Source organism: Pan troglodytes, chromosome 8, assembly GCF_028858775.2.
Source record: "Pan troglodytes isolate AG18354 chromosome 8, NHGRI_mPanTro3-v2.0_pri, whole genome shotgun sequence".
NCBI classification, from domain to species: Eukaryota; Metazoa; Chordata; class Mammalia; order Primates; family Hominidae; genus Pan; species Pan troglodytes.
In genome coordinates, this window is record NC_072406.2 from 35,868,406 (window position 1) to 35,881,223 (window position 12,818).

Here is a 12,818-nt window from a genome sequence, read left to right on the forward strand (position 1 = left end):
GAATAGGAACAGCTCTGGTCTGCAGCTCTTAACAAGATCAACACAGAAGATGGGTGATTTCTGCATTTCCAATTGAGGTACCTGGTTCATCTCACTGGGACTGGTTGGACAGTTGATGCAGCCCACAGAGGGTGAGCCGAAGCAGGGCAGGGCGTCACCTTACCCCGGAAGTGCAAGGGGTCAGGGGATTTCTTTCCTAACCAAGGGAAGCCATGACAGACTGTACCTGGAAAAACAGTACACCTCTGCCCAAATACTGTGCTTTCCCCAAGGTCTTAGCAACCAGAAGACCAGGAGATTCCCTCCCATGCCTGGCTTGGCAGGTCCCATGCCCAGGGGGCCTTGCTCACTGCTGGCACAGCAGTCTGAGATCAACCTGTGAGGCTGCAGCCTGGTGAGGGGAGGGGCGTCCACCATTGCTGAGACTTGAGTAGGTAAACAAAGCAGCTGGGAAGCTCAAACTGGGCGGAGCCCACCACAGCTCAGCAAGGCCTACTGCCTCTATAGACCTCACCTCCGTGGCCAAGGCATAGCTGAACAAAAGGCAGCAGACAACTTCCGCAGACTTAAACAACCCTGTCTGACAGCTCTGAAGACAGCAGTAGTTCTCCCAGCATGGTATTTGAGCTCTGAGAAAAGACAGACTGCCTCCTCAAGTGGGTCCCTGACCTCTGTGTAGTTTGGCTGGGACACACCTCCCAGTAGGGGTCGACAGACACCTCATAAAGGTGGGTGCCCGTCTGGGACGAAGCTTCCAGAGGAAGTATCAGGCAGCAATATTTGCCGTTCCGCAATATTTGCTCTTCTGCAGCCTCCGCTGGTGATACCCAGACAAACAGGGTCTGGAGTGGACCTCAAGCAAACTCTAACAGACATGCAGCTGAGGGGCCCAACTGTTAGAAGGAAAACTAACAAACAGAAAGGAATACCATCAACATCAACATAAAGGACATCCACACCAAAACCCCATCTGTAGGTCACCAACATCAAAGACCAAAGGTAGATAAAACCAGAAAGATCAGGAGAAACCAGAGCAGAAAAGCTGAAAATTCCAAAAACCAGAGTGCCTCTTCTCCTCCAAAGGATTGCAGCTGCTTGCCAGCAACAGAACAAAATTGGATGGAGAATGACTTTGACAAGTTGACAGAAGTAGGCTTCAGAAGGTCATTAATAACAAACTTCTCTGAGCTAAAGGAGCATGTTCTAACCCATTGAAAGGAAGCTAAAAACCTTGAAAAAAGGTTAGATGAATGGCTAACTAGAATAAATAGTGTAGACAAGACCTTAAATGACCGGATGGAGCTGAAAACCATGGCACGACAACTTTGTGACGCATGCACAAGCTTCAATAGTCAATTCAATTAAGTGCAGGAAAGGATATCAGTGACTGAAGATTAAATTAATGAAATAAAGTGAGAAGACAAGATTAGAGAAAAAGAGTAAAAAGAAATGAACAAAGCCTCCAAGAAATATGGGACTCTGTGAAAAGACCAAATCTACATTTGATTGGTGTACCTGAAAGTGATGGGGAGAATGGAATCAAGTTAGAAAACACACTTCGGATATTATCCAGGAGAACTTCCCCAACATAGCAAGGCAGGCCAACATTCATATTCAAGAAATACAGAGAATGCCACAAAAATACTCCTAGAGAAGAGCAACTCCAAGACACATAATTGTCAGATTCACCAAAGTTGAAATGAAGGAAAAAATGTTAAGGGCAGACAGAGAAAAAGGTCGGGTTACCCACAAAGGGAAGCCCATCAGACAAACAGCAGATCTCTCAACAGAAACCCTACAAGCCAAAAGAGAGTGGGGGCCAATATTCAACACTCTTAAAGAAAAGAATTTCCAACCCAGAATTTCATATCCAGCCAAACTAACCTTCATAAGTGAAGGAGAAATAAAATTCTTTACAGACAAGCAAATGCTGAGAGATTTTGTCACCACCAGGCCTGCCCTAAAAGAGCTCCTGAAGGAAGCACTAAACATGGAAAGGAATAACCGGTACCAGCCACTGCAAAAACTGTAAATTGTAAAGCCACTGCCAAATTGTAAAGACCATCGAGGCTAGGAAGAAACCGCATCAATTAACAGGCAAAATAACCAGCTAACATCATAATGACAGGCTCAAATTCACACATAACAATATTAACCTTAAATGTAAATGGGCTAAATGCCCCAATTAAAAGACACAGAATGGCAAATTGGATAAAGAGTCAAGACCCATCAGTGTGCTATATTCAGGAGACCCATCTCAAGTTCAATAATTAATAGCCTACCAACCAAAAAAAGTCCAGGACCAGATGGATTCACAGCCAAATTCTACCAGAGGTACAAAGAGGAGCTGGTACCATTTCTTCTGAAACTATTCCAAACAACAGAAAAAGAGGAAATCCTTCTTAATTCATTTTATGAGGCCAGTATCATTTTGATATCAAAACCTGGCAGAGACACAACAAAAAAAAGAAAAAGAGAATTTTAGATCAATATCCCTGATGAACATCAATGCCAAAATCCTCAATAAAATACTGGCAAACCAAATCCAGCAGCACAACAAAAGTCTTATCCACCACGATCAAGTGGGCTTCATCCCTGGGATGCAAGGCTGGTTCAACATATGCAAATCAATAAATGTAATCCATCATATAAACAGTACCAAAGACAAAAACCACATGATTATCTCAATAGATGCAGAAAAGGCCTTTGACAAAATTCAACAGCCCTTCTGCTAAAAACTCTCGATAAATTAGGTATTGATGGGAAGTATCTCAAAATATTAACAGCTATTTATGAAAAACCTACAGCCAATATCATACTGAATGGGCAAAAACTGGAAGCATTCCCTTTGAAAACTGGCACAAGACAGGGATGCCCTCTCTCACCACTCCTATTCAACATAGTGTTGGAAGTTCTAGCCAGGGCAATCAGGCAGGAGAAAGAAATAAAGGGTATTCAATGAGGAAAAGAGGAAGTCAAATTGTCCCTGTTTGCAGATGACATGATTGTATATCTAAAAAACCTCATTGTCTCAGCCCAAAATCTCCTTAAGCTGATAAGCAACTTCAGCAAAGTCTCAGCATACAAAATCAATGTGCAAAACTCACAACCATTCCTATACATCAATAACAGACAAACAGAGAGCCAAATCATGAGTGAACTCCCATTCACAATTGCTACAAAGAGAATAAAATACCTAGGAATCCAACTTACAAGGGATGTGAAGGACCTCTTCAAGGAGAACTACAAACCGCTGCTCAAGGAAATAAAAGAGGATACAAACAAATGGAAGAACATTCCATGCTCATGGGTAGGAAGAATCAATATCGTGAAAATGGCCATACTGCCCAAGGTAATTTACAGATTCAATGCCATCCCCATCGAGCTACCAATGACTTTCTTCACAGAATTGGAAAAAACTACTTTAAAGTTCATATGGAACCAAAAAAGAGCCTGCATGGCCAAGACACTCCTAAGCCAAAGGAACAAAGCTGGAGACATAAAACTACCTGTCTTTAAACTGCACTACAAGGCAACAGTAACCAAAGGAGCATGGTACTGGTACCAAAACAGAGATACAGATCAATGGAACAGAACAGAGGCCTCACAGATAATACCACACATCTACAACTATCTGATCTTTGACAAACCTGACAAAAACAAGAAATGGGGAAAGGATTCCCTATTTAATAAATAGTGCTGGGAAAACTGGCTAGCCATATGTAAAAAGCTGAAACTGGATCCCTTCCTTTCATTTTACACAAAAATCAACTCAAGATGAATTAAAGTCTTAAATGTAAGTCCTAAAACCATAAAAACCCTAGAAAAAACGCTAGGCAATACAATTGAGGACATAGGCATGGAGAAAGACTTCATGACTAAAACACCAAAAGCAATGGCAACAAAACACAAAATTGACAAATGGGATCTAATTAAACTAAAGAGCTTCTGCACAGCAAAAGAAACTACCATCGGAATGAACAGGCAACCTACAGAATGGGAGAAAATTTTTGCAATCTACCCATATGACAAAGGGCTAATATCCAGAATCTACAACGAACTCCAACAAATTTACAAGAAAAAATCAAACAACCCCATTAAGAACCATTAAAAAGTGGGCAAAGGATATGGACAGACACTTCTCAAAAGAAGACATTTATGCAGCCAACAGACACGTGAAAAAATGTTCATCATCACTGGTCATCAGAGAAATGCAAATCAAAACCACAATGAGATACCATCTCACACCAGTTAGAATGGGGATCATTAAAAAGTCGGGAAACAACAGATGCTAGGGAGGATGTGGAGACAAAGGAACACTTTTACACTGTTGGTGGGAGTGTAAATTAAAATGCTTTTACACTGTTGGTGGGAGTGTAAACTAGTTCAACCATTGTGGAAGACAGTGTGGCGATTCCTCAAGGATCTAGAACTAGAAATACCATTTGTCCCAACCATCCCATTACTGGGTATATACCCAAAGGATTACAAATCATGCTACTATAAAGTCACATGCACACATATGTCTATTGTGACAGTATTCACAATAGCACAGACTTGGAACCAACCCAAATGTCCATCAATGATAGACTGGATTAAGAAAATGTGGCACATATACACCATGGAATATTATGCAGCCATAAAAAAGGATGAGTTCATATCCTTTGCAGGGACATGGATGAAGCTGGAAACCATCATTCTCAACAAACTATCACAAGGACAGAAAACTAAACACTGCATGTTCTCACTCATAGGTGGGAGTTGAACAGTGAGAACACGTGGACACAGGGCAGGGAACATCACACACCGGGGCCTCTCGGGGGTAGGGGGCTGGGGGAGGGATCGTATTGGGAGAAATGCCTAGTGTAAATGATGAGTTGATGGGTAGAGCAAACCAACATGGCACATGTATACCTACATAACAAACCTGCACATTGTGCACATGTACCCTAGAACTTAAATAAAAAGATTTAAAAAAATTTGGTGGGAGCCAAGATGGCAGAATAGGAACAGCTCCAGTCTACAGCTCCCAGTGTGAACAACGCAGAAGACAAATGATTTCTGCATTTCCAACTGAGGTACAGGGTGCATCTCACTGGGGATTGTTGGACAGGGGGCGCAGGACAGTGGGTGCAGTGCACCGAGCCTGAGCCAAAGCAGGGTGAGGCATCACCTCACCAGGGAAGCACAAGAGGTTGGGGAATTCCCTTTCCTAGCCAAGGAAAGGGGTGATGGATGGCACCTGGAAAGTCGGGTCACTCCCACCCTAACACTGCACTTTTACGACAGTCTTAGCAAACAGCACACCAGGAGATTATATCCCGTGCATGGCTCGGAGTGTCCTATGCCTACGGAGCCTTGCTCATTACTAGCACAGCAGTCTGAGATCGAACTGCAAGGTGACAGCAAGACTGGGAAAGGGGTGCCCACCATTGCCAAGGCTTGAGTAGGTAAACAAAGCAGCCAGGAAGTGCGAACTGGGTGGAGCCCACCGCAGCTCAAGGAGGCGTGCCTGCCTCTGTAGACTCCACCACTGGGGGCAGGGCATAGACAAACAAAAGGCAGCAGAAACCTCTGCAGACTTAAATGTCCCTGTCTCACAGCTTTGAAGAGAGTAGTGGTTCTCCCAGCATGCAGCTTGAGATCTGAGAATAGACAAACTACCTCCTCAAGTGGGTCCCTGACCCCCGAGTAGCCTAACTGGGAGGCACCTCCGAGTAGGGGCAGACTGACACCTCACACGGCCGGGTACTCTTCTAAGACAAAATTTCCAGAGGAACAATCAGGCAGCAACATTTGCTGTTCACCAGTATCTGCTGTTCTGCAGCCTCTGCTGCTGATACACAGGAAAACAGGGTCTGGTGTGGACCTCCAGCAAACTCCAACAGACCTGCAGCTGAGGGTCCTGAATGTTAGAAGGAAAACTAACAAACAGAAAGGACATCGACACCAAAATCCCATCTGTACATCACCATCATCAAAGACCAAAGGTAGATAAAATCAGAAAGATGGGGAAAAAACAGAGAAGTAAAACTGGAAACTCTAAAAATGAGAGCGCCTCTCCTCCTCCAAAGGAACGCAGCTCCTCACCAGCAATGGAACAAAGCTGGATGGAGAATGACTTTAACAAGTTGAGAGAAGGCTTCAGACAATCAAATTACTCCAAGCTAAAGGAGGAAGTTCGAACCATCGCAAAGAAGTTAAAAACCTGGAAAAAGATTAGATGAATGGCTAACTAGAATAACCAATGCAGAGAAGTCCTTAAAGGACCTGATGGAGCTGAAAACCATGGCAGGAGAACTATGTGATAAATGCACAAGCCTTAGTAGTGGATTTGATCAACTGGAAGAAAGGGTGTCAGTCATGGAAGATCAAATGAATGAAATGAAGTGAGAAGAGAAGTTTAGAGAAAAAAGAATAAAAAGAAACAAACAAAGCCTCCAAAAAACACGAGACTATGTGAAAAGACCAAATCTACATCTGATTAGTGTACCTGAAAGTGATAGGGAGAATGGAACCAAGTTGGAAAACACTCTGCAGGATATTATCCAGGAGAACTTCCCCAATCTAGCAAGGCAGGCCAACATTCAAATTCACAAAATACAGAGACTGCCACAAAGATACTCCTTGAGAAGAGCAGCTCCAAGACACATAATTGTCAGATTCACCAAAGTTGAAATGAAGGAAAAAATGTTAAGAGCAGCCAGAAAGGTTGGGTTATCCACAAAGGGAAGCCCATCAGACTAACAGTGGATCTCTTGGCAGAAACTCTACAAGCCAGAAGAGAGTGGGGGCCAATATTCAACATTCTTAAAGAAAAGAATTTTCAACCCAGAATTTCATATCCAGCCAAACTAACCTTCATAAGTGAAGGAGAAATAAAATCCTTTACAGACAAGCAAATGCTGAGAGATTTTGTCACCACCAGGCCTGCCCTAAAAGAGCTCCTGAAGGAAGCACTAAACATGGAAAGGAATAACCAGTACCAGCCACTGCAAAAACTGTAAATTGTAAAGCCACTGCCAAATTGTAAAGACCATCGAGGCTAGGAAGAAACTGCATCAATTAACAGGCAAAATAACCAGCTAACATCATAATGACAGGCTCAAATTCACACATAACAATATTAACCTTAAATGTAAATGGGCTAAATGCTCCAATTAAAAGACACAGACTGGCAAATTGGATAAAGAGTCAAGATCCATCAGTGTGCTGTATTCAGGAAACCCATCTCATGTGCAAAGACACACATAGGCTCAAAATAAAGGGATGGAGGAAGATCTACCAAGCAAATAGAAAACAAAAAAAGGCAGGGGTTGCCATCCTAGTCTCTGATAAAAAACTTTAAACTAACAAAGATCAAAAGAGACAAAGAAGGCCATTACATAATGGTAAAGGGATCAATTCAACAAGAAGAGCTAACCATCCTAAATATATATGCACCCAATACAGGAGCACCCAGATTCATAAAGCAAGTCCTGAGTGACCTACGAAGAGACTTAGACTCCCACACAATAATAATGGGAGATTTTAACACCCCACTGTCAACATTAGACAGATCAATGAAACAGAAAGTTAACAAGGATATCCAGGAATTGAACTCAGCTCTGCACCAAGCGGACCTAATAGACATCTACAGAACTCTCCACCCCAAATCAACAGAATGTACACTCTTTTCAGCAGCACACCACACCTATTCCAAAATTGACCACATAGTTGGAAGTAAAGTACCCCTCAGCAAATGTAAAAGAACAGAAATTATAACAAACTGTCTCCAGGCCACAGTGCAAACATACTAGAACTCAGGACTAAGAAACTCACTCAAAACCGCTCAACTACATGGAAACTGAACAACCTGCTCCTGAATGACTACTGGGTACACAATGAAATAAAAGCAGAAATAAAGATGTTCTTTGAAACCAACGTGAACAAAGACACAACATACTAGAATCTCTGGGACACATTCAAAGCAGTGTGTAGAGGGAAATTTACAGCACTAAACGCCCACAAGAGAAAGCAGGAAAGATCTAAAATTGACACCCTAACATCACAGTTAAAAGAACTAGAGAAGCAAGAGCAAACACATTCAAAAGCTAGCAGAAGGCAAGAAATAACTAAGATCAGAGCAGAACTGAAGGAGATAGAGACACAAAAAACCCTTCAAAAAAATCAATGAATCCAGGAGCTGGTTTTTTGAAAAGATCAACAAAATTGATAGACCGCTAGCAAGACTAAGAAAGAAAAAAAGAGAGAAGAATCAAATAGATGCAATAAAAAATGATAAAGAGGATATCACCACTGATCCCACAGAAATACAAACTACCATCAGAGAATACTATAAACACTTCTATGCAAATAAACTAGAAAATCTGGAAGAAACAGATAAATTCCTCGACACATACACTCTCCCAAGACTAAACCAGGAAGAAGTTGAATCTCTGAATAGACCAATAACAGGATCTGAAATTGAGGCAAAAATTAATAGCTTATGAACCAAAAAGAGTCCAGGACCAGATGGATTCACAGCCAAATTCTACCAGAGGTACAAGTAGGAGCTGGTACCATTCCTTCTGAAACTATTCTAATCAATAGAAAAAGAAGAAATCCTTCTTAACTCATTTTATGAGGCCAGTATCATCCTGATACCAAAGCCTGGCAGAGACAAAACACAAAAAGAGAATTTTAGACCAATATCCCTGATGAACATCGATGCAAAATCCTTAATATAATACTGGCAAACCGAATCCAGCAGCACATCAAAAGTCTTATCCACCATGATCAAGTGGGCTTCATCCCTGGGATGCAAGGCTGGTTCAACATATGCAAATCAATAAATGTAATCCATCATATAAACAGTACCAAAGACAAAAACCACATGATTATCTCAATAGATGCAGAAAAGGCCTGTGACAAAATTCAACAGCCCTTCTGCTAAAAACTCTCAATAAGTTAGGTATTGATGGGAAGTATCTCAAAATAATAACAGCTATTTATGACAAACCCACAGCCAATATCATACTGAATGGACAAAAACTGGAAGCATTCCCTTTGAAAACTGGCACAAGACAGGGATGCCCTCTCTCACCACTCCTATTCAACATAGTGTTGGAAGTTCTAGCCAGGGCAATCAGGCAGGAGAAAGAAATAAAGGGTATTCAATGAGGAAAAGAGGAAGTCAAATTGTCCCTGTTTGCAGATGACATGATTGTATATCTAAAAAACCTCATTGTCTCAGCCCAAAATCTCCTTAAGCTGATAAGCAACTTCAGCAAAGTCTCAGGATACAAAATCAATGTGCAAAAATCACAACCATTCCTATACATCAATAACAGACAAACAGAGAGCCAAATCATGAGTGAACTCCCATTCACAATTGCTACAAAGAGAATAAAATACCTAGGAATCCAACTTACAAGGGATGTGAAGGACCTCTTCAAGGAGAACTACAAACCGCTGCTCAAGGAAATAAAAGAGGATACAAACAAATGGAAGAACATTCCATGCTCATGGGTAGGAAGAATCAATATCGTGAAAATGGCCATACTGCCCAAGGTAATTTACAGATTCAATGCCATCCCCATCGAGCTACAAATGACTTTCTTCACAGAATTGGAAAAAACTACTTTAAAGTTCATATGGAACCAAAAAAGAGCCCACATTGCCAAGTCAATCCTAAGCCAAAAGAACAAAGCTGGAGGCATCACACTACCTGACTTCAAACTATACTACAAGGCTACAGTAACCAAAACAGCATGGTACTGGTACCAAAACAGAGATATAGACTAATGGAACAGAACAGAGCCCTCGGAAATAATGCCACTTATCTACAACCATCTGATCTTTGACAAACCTGACAAAAACAAGAAATGGAGAAAGGATTCCCTATTTAATAAATGGTGCTGGCAAAACTGGCTAGCCATATATAGAAAGCTGAAACTGGATCCCTTCCTTACACCTTATACTAAAATTAATTCAAGATGGATTAAAGATTTAAATGTTAGACCTAAAACCATAAAAACCCTAGAAGAAAATCTAGGCAATGCCATTCAGGACATAGGCATAGCAAGGACTTCATGTCTAAAATACCAAAAGCAATGGCAACAAAAGCCAAAATTGACAAATGGGATCTAATTAAACTAAAGAGCTTCTGCACAGCAAAAGAAACTACCATCAGAATGAACAGGCAACCTACAGAATGGGAGAAAATTTTTGCAATCTACTCATCTGACAAAGGGCTAATATCCAGAATCTACAATGAACTCCAACAAATTTACAAGAAAAAAAAAAACCCCATCAAAAAGTGGGCAAAGGATATGAACAGACACTTCTCAAATGAAGACATTTATGCAGCCAACAGACACATGAAAAAATGCTCATCATCACTGGTCATCAGAGAAATGCAAAAGAAAACCACAGTGAGATACCATCTCACACCAGTTAGAATGGTGATCATTAAAAAGTCAGGAAACAACAGGTGCTGGAGAGGATGTGGAGAAATAGGAACACTTTTACACTGTTGGTGGGACTGTAAACTAGTTCAACCATTGTGGAAGTCAGTGTGGCAATTCCTCAGGGATCTAGAACTAGAAATACCATTTGACCCAGCCATCCCATTACTGGGTATATACCCAAAGGATTATAAATCATGCTGCTATAAAGACACACCCACACATATGTTTATTGCGGCACTATTCACAATAGCAAAGACTTGGAACCAACCCAAATGTCCAACAATGATAGACTAGATGAGGAAAATGTGGCACATATACACCATGGAATACTATGCAGCCATAAAAAATGATGACTTCATGTCCTTTGTAGGGACATGGATGAAGCTGGAAACCATCATTCTCAGCAAACTATCGCAAGGACAAAAAACCAAACACCGCATGTTCTTAGTCATAGGTGGGAATTGAACAATGAGAACACATGGACACAGGAAGGGTAACATCATACACTGGGGCCTGTTGTCAGGTGGAGGTGCGAGGGATAACTTTAGGAGATATACCTAATGTTAAATGATGAGTTAATGGGTGAAGCACACCAACATGGCACATATGTATATATATGTAACAAACCTGCATGTTCTGCACATGTACCCTAAAACTTAAAGTATAATAAAAAAAAAATTGAGACTAGTTTTGTGGCCTATCATATGATCTGTCTTAGAGAATGCTCCATACGCAGATGAGAAAAATGTATATTCTGCAGTTCTTTTATAGAATGTTATGTAAATTTCTGTTAGGTCCATTTGTTCTAGAGTTCAGTTTAAGTCCTGCATTTCTTTGTTGACTTTCTGTTTTGATCATCTTTCTAGTGCTATCAGTGGAGTGTTGAAGTCCCCCACTATTACTGTGTTGCTGTCTATCTCTTTTCTTAGCTATAGTAGTAATTGTTTTCATCAATCTGGGAGCTCCTGAGTTAGGTGCATATATATTTAGGATTGTAGTATCTTCTTGTTGGATTGATCCTTTTATCATTATATCATGACCTACTTTGTCTTTTTATACTGTTGTTGCTTTACAATCTGTTTTATCTGATATAAGAATAGCTATTCCTGCTTGCTTTTAGTTTCCATTTGCATGGAATATCTTTTTCCACCCCTTTACCTTGAGTCTATAGGAATACTCAGGTCTCGGGTGAGTCTCCTAAAGATAGCAGATATTTAGTTTGTGATTTTTTATCTATTCTGCTAATCTGTATCTTTTAATTGGGACATTTAGATCATTTACATTCAACATTAATATACTGAGGTGCAAGGTACTGTTCCAGTCATCACTTTGATTGTTACCTAGATATTTTGTTCTCTTCATTATGTTATTGTTTTATAGGCCCTGTGAGTTTTTTGCTTTCAAGAGGGTCTATTTTGGTGCATATCAACCTTTTGTTTCAAGCTTTAGATCTCTTTTTAGACATTTCTTTTAGGGCTCGTCTGGTAGTGACAAATTCCCTCAACATTTGCTTGTCTGAAAGATACTTTTCCCCCCTTCATTTGTGAAACTTAGTTTTGCTGGATACAAAATTCTTGGCTGACAGTTATTCTGTTTAAGGAGGCCAAAGATAGGACCCCAATCCCTTCTGATTTGTAAGGTTTCTACTGATAAGCTTGCTATTAGTCTGATAGATTTTCCTTTATAGGTTACCTGATGCTTTTGTCTCACTGCTCTTAGAATTCTTTCCTTCATATGGACTTTAGATAGCCTGATGACTATATGCCTTGGTGATGTCCTTTTTCCAATGAATCTCCCAGGAGTTCTTTGAGCTTCTTGTATTTGGATGGCTACATCTCTAGCAAGGCCAGGGAAGTTTTCCTCAATTATTATCCCCAATAATTTTCCAGGATTTTTGCTTTTTTTCCCCCATCAGGAACACAAAAACTTCTTATATTTGACCATTTTACATAATCCCATATTTCTTGGAGACTTTGTTCATTTCTTTTAGTTATTTTTACTTTATGTTTGTGTGACTGGGCTAATTTGAAAGACCTGTCTTTGAGCTCTGAAATTCTTTCTTCTACTTGGTCTAGTCAGTCTATTGTTAAAACTTCCCGCTGAATTTTGTAATTACCTAGTATGTCCTTCATTTCCAGAAATTCTGATTGGTTTTTCTTTCAAATATCTGTCTCTTTAGAAAATGTTTCATTCATATCCTGAAATGCTTTTAAAATTTCTTCATGTTGGTTTTTACCTTTCTCTTGTATCTCCCTGAATTCTGTATCTATTATTTCAAATATTTCATTTTTGTTTAGATCCATTGCTGGAGAGGTAATGTGATCTTTTGGGGGTGTTATAGAACCCTGTTTTTTTCTTATTTGACTA